The sequence below is a fragment of the Pteropus vampyrus genome, unplaced genomic scaffold, assembly GCF_000151845.1.
Source record: "Pteropus vampyrus isolate Shadow unplaced genomic scaffold, Pvam_2.0 Scaffold56, whole genome shotgun sequence".
In the NCBI taxonomy this organism is placed as follows: Eukaryota; Metazoa; Chordata; class Mammalia; order Chiroptera; family Pteropodidae; genus Pteropus; species Pteropus vampyrus.
Genome location: NW_011888837.1, coordinates 8,771,349 through 8,779,791, shown reverse-complemented (window position 1 = coordinate 8,779,791; position 8,443 = coordinate 8,771,349).

The following is an 8,443-nucleotide window of genomic DNA, read 5'->3' as shown; positions in this document are numbered from 1 at the left end:
ATTATTGGGCAGCCACGTAGGGGGGCATGCGTGGCAGAACTTAAGCTGTGGTGGGTAGAAGTTTGGTGTCAGTTCTAAAAATATGTAGCCTCAGTTTGAGTCAATAGCAGATGGCCTACAATTGAACATTATATGTCGTACATGAAATGGCTTATGTTGAATAGTCAGACTCAATAATTCAGGGGGAACAGAACAAGTCAGTTTCCCGGGCCCCAAATAATGAACACATTTCTCCTTATGATGTCTATAGTTAGGCGAGATAAGGACAAAGATTTCTGGGGCCTATTCATTCATTCATTCATTCATTCATTCATCCATTTGACAGATAATTATTGGGTACTTTGTCTCGGGCACTTTGCTAGATTCTGGGAATATAGATGTGGGCAAAACTTAGGTGGTTCCTGCACTGATGGGGCTTATAGCAGCGTGAAAGGAAGATATTAAATAAATAATCCTAGAATTACAGAAATAAGTATATAGTGACAATTTGTGGTAAAGGCTCTGAAGAAAAAATTATGTGGTCCTAAAAAAGTATGACCAGAGGATCTAATATAAACTAGATATAACATTTAAATTAATAGTGTAACTGATAACTCAGCAGAACAACCTGAGTGCTTCTTCAAACTTTCTTTGTTATACATATAATAAATATCATCAAACTAATAGTTAACATTCTCGAGTGCCAACTATCTGTCTTGGCACCATGGGAGATTTTTACAAATGTTTTCCTGTTTAACCTTCTTAATAACCCTATGAATTGTGTCTCATTTCCTGCATAGGGAAGCGTAAGCTCCCAGAGCTATTAAATTACTCAACTAGAATTCAGATTCTGGTCTATCTGATCCCAATGCCTATATTCTATTCACAGCAGTACATTAGATACCATAGATTCATAGAGTGTTCAAACTAAATGGTATATCAGAAGTCATCTAGCCTGCTACTTGGCACCCCATTTAATAGATGCAAACAAAGGGTCTAGTACCTATCACAACTCATGTCAAAACTTGCTGAGAGCAGAGCTGAGTCTAGAACCCAGGTCTTGAGCCTCAACCCAAAGCTCTTCTCATTGTACCATGTTGCCTCTGTATCTTGTAATTATGTGTGTTCTGCTGGGGTTTTAGCATTTAATTGATTCTCTATGCTAGATTTAAAAAACTGGTTTAAAAATCTAGGCTACAAAATAATTCCATTATCCAAAATTATACTACATTGTTTTTATTTATTATCATCTTCATAGTCCCCTTCTAAGCATTCAAAATTCACCTTATGATCACTAGTAGTAATGTGCCACTCTTCAGGTGCAAATACTATTCTGTTGGCACACTCTCTGTAATGAATGTACTTTTCAGCTGTATTTTCATTAGTGGAAATGTATTTATTTGTTTTTAGTCTTAACCCTGGGTTATAATAATCCCAAGGGCAATGCCCTGGTGCCTGAATCTGTACATCTGTAGGGTAAATATGGTGTATCCTCTTAGAGCACCAATTAAGTCAATGGCAAGCATTTTTAAAAGACTTTTCTTTAACATTACTGCAAGCATGAATATATTACAAAATAGAATGCAAAATTAGAATGAATTTTTAGATAAACAGAAGATTTTAAAGAAGTGGTGTGAATGTAGTTGAATGTTTTGGACTAACATCCCCCAAAGCATACTGTATCCCCTGCTGCCCCGACATGTGCTCACACCCACTCACCCACATACATTCACTCTTCTCTGCCATTAGGGAGAATTCGGTGAAAAAAATTAGAGAATATGTGCCTTAAATTCATTTCACACTCAAGTCTTTGTCTATATCTGAAGGTGTAATGTAGAAGTAAAAACTTGTGCTGGAAGACTTAAGTTTGAATCTTGAAAACACAATTCCCCAGCTGTGTGACTTCTATACTCTGAGTTCTGGGTTGTTTAACTGTATATTAGAGATGTAGTACATATACCATAAGCCTATTTTGATGATTAAATGAGATAAATATAAAGTGTCAATATCTGGGACATAGAAAGCATTCAAGAAATGAACGTTGATAATGATTGCATATATCATGATCACTTGTTTGTCAGATGGTAGGCAGAGGGTAGGGGTATGTATGTAGCCAGGGAAATGAGAAAGCTACTAGTCCGAGAAGGATTTCCACCATGTCTTGGCTTATAGAGCATTAGAACAAGATGTAAGAACAAAACTCTCTCACTTTCTTTCTCTCTCTCTCTTTTTTTCTCTCTATCAATCTCCCTCATATACCTGCACCCATGGAAAGAGGAAAGAAGCAAATAGTAGGTAGGAAAGATTGAGAGAGAGGCTTGAGAAGCTTGGAGCTTTTGAGATGTGAGGAGTATGAATCAAACTGTCATAAAAACACCAAGGGTTACTTTTTCATCTTGCTGCTTCCTTTCAAACACTAATTTATAAAAAAATTAAGGAAACAATTGGAATATGATTTTTTTCTCCCACAGACATTTTGTTTTAAATCTAGTCTCTATTTTCTTCACATCTGTTGGGGAGACTGATATTATTTGTGGTGTCAGGATCAGAAAGTACATTCTGCCAGAACTAGTGAGATTCAGATTTTGCCTTAAATATGAACTCTTTGATTTTCTGGTTTATTTTCCCACTTCCTGTTTCCAAGGCCAAGAGTTTTAAAAAGATCAGAAAATAATTCGCACAATATTAGGCCCATAGGAAAAAAATGTTTTTATGGGTCAAGTGCAAATTCATCAGAATTATATAGCTTAAAATGTCTTCAGCAGGCTATATATAGGTTCGTAGGGGGGAAAAAAACCCCAAAAACCCTTGGATTCAATTTACCTAAGCTATGAAAACTCTATCATCAATTGACAAAACCAGCCAACAAATTCCTATACTCTGTATGCATAATGTTTCTAAGTGCCCTTCCCCACACACCCTTAGTGCATGAAGGTCCAAACAACAGTTCTGCATATATCTATCTTCAGTCTAGTTCTTGCAGGGAAGGAGTTAAGAGAGGGCAGTTGCTCTGAAGATCAGAAGAGTGTTGAGCTTCGATACTGGCCTGGAGGAAGTATGAATTCCAAAAGGTATTTTACCTGAAGGTAGAATGAATTCCAGACCCTCCTCCAGAGAAGATATTCTACTCACCTCTGTGCTATCCCAGTTGACACCCAACTCACTCCACTGAATCTTACCACACTCTTTGGGAGCTAGAAGATAAGAGCCCCATATCACCTTTTCTATCTATAGAGAAGACAATTTCCTGGTCTCTGTCTTCAAACCAGCAACATTTGCATGTGTTTCCAGATTAAACATATAAGGAGTTTTAACATCTTTATATTTTTTTAAGGTTTTAATGTTATTTTAAAAAATAAAAATATCTAAGAGAAATAAGAACCTTCCTGAACCACATTCACCCATGGTTCTGTCATATCTCTTGCTCTGATATACTTCTCAGGGCCTCTTTTCATTATACCTTTTGAGGACATTCAGAGATATTTGTCTCTTAGAGAAATCAAAAATAGTCATAGAGGTGACAAAGCTTTAAAAAATGCTTACATGTTTTTCTTTCCTGCCAAACATCTCTAAACATTGCATTACGCCCAGATCTACCATGGTAACTTCTTGCCCAGCTGGAAGATGTCATTGGCTAGCCTGCTTTGAAGAGAAGATCCACTGATCATCTCAGTTGTGTATGACTAAAGAAAATACTGACAGTTTTGATCAAAGACAGAGATGACCTAAACTGGATGTTGGCAATTCTCAGGACTAAAAGCTTAGGCCAATGAATCATAGTTGCTTCAAAGAGATGTCATGAGGCACTGGGCCTTAGGAACTCGTTCTGCCTTGTAGCACCAGGATAAGATGAAAAGTGAAGGTATGGAAGGGATCCTAACAAGGACCTTTGAACATCAGCTTCCAAAGGAACTTCTGGGTATTTAATTTTCACACAGTAAAGAATTTACATCAGTTTCTTTCTTTTTTTTTTACTGAATTGACTGTCATTTTATAGACACACCCATAATTAGGAATGTTTTCTTTTCATAATATGTACTTTCAGATGACAACTATCAGGGCAGGGGGTCAATACTATGAATTAACTGAGGTCTAGAGCACTTGGCATGTGAAATGAATGAATTCTTGCCTATCTCCCTTTCAGCAGGAGAGAGAAGTTCAGAATTTGAGGCTTAGTGCAGGTTTTCCTAAGGCTCTTCCTAATCATGGGTAGTTATCTACAGAATGTGATATGTTGAACATTTCTTCATTCCACAAGTATTTATTGAGTCAGGCACTATGCTAGAAATTAGGAGAAAACAGAAGAGGCAAGTCCCTGCCCTCACGGATAGACTAATAGGAGAGAGGAACACCAAATATTTCCACAGGGAGCTGGAACCCCAGACCTCCCATGGCTCCCACCAGCTTCAGTAAGTGCTTTGGTTTCTCAATTCTCACTCAAGAGTGTCTGTAAAGTCTGGCCCACTGACCTGATACATCGTTGTCTTCTGGAGAGCTTGTCTACAATGCATATTTTGGGGATTTACCCTAGTCTTATAGAATAAAATCTCTGATCTTTTAACAAGCATCTCAAAATCTTTCTGATGCCATAAATTCTCTCTTTGCACATTTTAATTGCGATAAGGCTTTACAAGTTTTCTGTAAGAGGGAACACATGAGCAAGCATGTTGGTTTGTGGTAGAGTGAGCACTTGATTTGTGGCTTTCAAACATGATTTTAAATGTTGGTTCCCCCAGTTACGCTTTGCTTTTGAGTCTTAGTTTCTTCATCCCCCAGCCCACTGAAAGATTGTGTATGACATTTCCAAGTCCGCAGTCTGGGATCGTGTCTTTAGGCTGCTTTACTTAATTAGTAGTAAGTTACTTATAAACAATGTTAAAACACAAACCATGGACATGGAGAAGATATTTGCAAAATTTATCTATAATACATAAAATACTATAGTTCAGAATCTATATTTTTAAAAATTCCTACAAATCAGTAGACAAAAAACAAAAACACAGAAAAAATGGCAAGGAATGTGAATAAGAAAATACTCATCCAATGGAATGAGTATTGCAGCATTGCTTGTAAGACAAAAATATCAGAAACAATCTAAATGTCCATTTACAGAGAAAAGGGTAAATAAAATGAGCAGTTAAAAGTGATCATCTACATCAACTGGTTAGATCTCAAGAATTTTATGTTGAGCGAAACCAAGAACAAAACAATATGGATCATTTATATTAAAAAAAGAACAAAAATGTTATATCTTGTCTTATAACGCATGTTTATACGTGTAAAAACTTTTAAAAATGAAATTGGAATCAAAGTCATAATATTTGTTGCCTGAGAAGAATAAAGATTTAATAGTTGCTAAAAATGAATCATAAGACTATAAGTGTTTGTCATCATATTATTCTTTATAGTTTTCTGAAATATTAATGTTTCTGAAAATTAAAATATGAAACTCATTACTCTTCATCGTCTCATAGCTGAAGGAACTATTTAGATAGACAAGAGGAAGTTACTAACTTAAGATGCAATGAGGAGTCCTGATATGCCTACTAGCTGGAAGATCTGGGGTTGGCTGGGGTGTGTTAGAGGTCCCCACAGACTTTCATGCTCCCCCATGAAGAGAGGCCCCAAGAATATGAACCATGTTTGCAGTGTAACTGTATTTGTTTTTAATTCTCTTAGCTACTGTTTATGTAGACCGTGCAATTACCACTCAGAGATTCTGAGAATAAATAGCTCTCTTTCTTCCCTTCCTTGTCCCCGCTTCTTACCCCGCACCTGCCTGTGGTTTGGCAGCCACACTTGACTGCCTTACAATTGGCTACTTCTCTCCATTTCTATTTTATCTTCCTGTCTGGTAGGTGGCTGCTGTGGGAGTACAAAGAAGACAAAGAAAGGAGAGAACAAAGAGGGAGAATGTAATTGACTCTGGATAAAAAAAGAACATCTCTTGGTTTATCATCCAAAGAGTCAAGTTTCATGCCCTGACCCACACATGACTCTAGAGATAACAGCACCAGAGATTTTAACTTTCAGGCTGCTGAGCAGTTCTGTAATGACCCTTAAGTTCTGTGCAACCTGCCCTTTAGAAAAGCGGCACACACACACGGAGACATACACCCATGTACTCAAACCCCACTGCCACCTCCCATGCTTTAGTAGAACCTCCAGCTTGTTTGGGCAGACTCTACTCCCATGAGTAGAAACCAGTGTGTTCAAGAGAGTGGAACACAAGGCATCACGTTCATTTTAATGTGCTCTCCCATGTATGCATTTAATGTGCAAGCTCCAAATTATACAAGTCAAAGAAAAAGAGAGTTTATTTTCTTTACAATTAATGTGTTATCATCTAGGTTTTCCTCTTCTTGGAAAGAGGATAGATGTTTGTTGCTTCTGCCCTGCTAGGAAAGAGCTTCCTTGGCAAAGTAGAGAGCAATCATTTCCAAAAAGTGTGGTCTTAGTACTGGCAGTATCAGCATGACCTGGAACCTTGTTAGAAATGCAACTTCTTGGGCTCTACCCAGACCTACTACTGGGTAAAGGCCCAACAATCTGTATTTTAACAATTCCTCCAGGTGATTCTGATGCACGTTAAAGTTCTAGAACCTCTATTATAAAGAAACAGCACTGAACCAGAAATTCAGAGATAAGAGTTTAGGTCTCAGCTACCTTATTTACCAACTGTGCCACCTTGGGCAAATAACTCATTAGAATCAAGTGTTCTTAATATAATATAAACAACAACTATTTACTGAATGAGTAATGTCCATGAAAGTTCTCTGAAAACTGTAAAGGATCATATAACTTATAATTGCAGTTATCTCATCCTGGGAGTGGTTTTGTTTGCTAAATCAGAGGCTCTGATTTAAGCATCTGCTCTGTTTCTCTTAGAAGCTGCTTGTCACTATTCCTGAAGAGTTGCCAGATTTAGCAAATAAAAATACAGGACACACAGTTAGATTTGAATTTCTATTAAACCACAAATATTTTTTAATATAAGTATGTCTCAAAATTGAATGGATATACTTATACTGAAAAATCACTCAATGTTTTTAGCAATTCCTATATTTACTACGGTATCCTGTATTTACTCTTGTAACTCTTTTTTAAAGGGGTCTTTTTTTTAAGATTAGGGATCAATTCTTATTGATTTCAAAATGATCATGTATAAAAAGGAGTGTTTTAAGCTTCAAGTAGCAGAAACCCCAATGTTTTTAACAAATGAAGTTTGTCTTACACAGCAGGTAGTCTTGGAGAGACAAGATTCTAGGAAGGTTTAATGGCTCAAAGACACCAAGGATCTGGTTCTGGGTTCCTGAGATTCTCTTGGTTTTTCTCTCATTATTACAGATGGCTCCAGTAGCTCTAAGTATCATATCCTCACAGAGCTTTCTTGTCAGGCAACTTTATTACGTCAGGAAGAGAAATGTCTTTTCCAGAATCTTTCTGGAAAACTGGAAAGTTATCTAGCTTTTCCAATCTCTAGAGTAGAGGTAACCATGGAGGAGCGGGTGAGGGAAGCATTTGGGATAGCTATGTGAAAGTGTCTGCCAGTGTTGAGCAAACATTTATCGAGTGCCTACTATGCGCCAACCCCTGTGCCTAGTGTTAGAGACACAGAGATGTATAAGACAAAGTTCCTGCCCTCCAGGAGTTTATACTCTGTTCAAGAAGGCAGATGTGGGTCACATGAGTTTATATTATTAGCTTTGTGTTTTGTTAGAGATCTGTGCTGAGTGTAATGAGAGCTCATTGGAGAACTTCTCTCAGGCCAGGAGGTCAGAAAAGTTCTCCCGAAGAGATTCTACTCAGCATGTGGTAGATGCTTGGGATTGTGAGGATTAAATCAGTTCATATATATACAAATCTTATAGTTTCTGGTACATAATAAGGATACAATAGATGCTAGCTCTTATAATGATTATTATCCTAGTGGGGGCAAGTGGTTGGCCTGTCACATGGGTGCCCATCTTTTATTGGCTGATCTAAATAAGGGAGTGGGAGCTGCCTTACCAGACACAGGGTTAAGAAGTTAAACAAGGAGTGGTGAAAATGAGCAGAAACTAAGCAGGAAGCAGAACTAGGGAAATTAAAATTCACAGATCTAAAGAGCTATCTAATCAGTGTTTCTCAAAGTTACTACAGCCTTTGCTCCTTTATATATGAGTGCGTGATCCTCATATGATTATTGTTGTTAATGGAAATTTAAAATAAATTCAAAATTGTAACTATAAACAAATCAAAACAATGAGAAGGTATGCTGCTTTATTTTTAAGCTGTATCACATCTCCCCTTGTTCCACCAATGTTATTCAGATACCCTTCTTTCTGCTTACCCTGTTCATAAATTAATGCTTTGAAGATCATATAGATTGGTGATTTTTCATTCTATGATGCCCCAGGTCCCTGGAGGGTGCCATAGGGCTACCTCAGGGACTAAAGAGAAGGTCAACTTTTCTGGGTTCTGC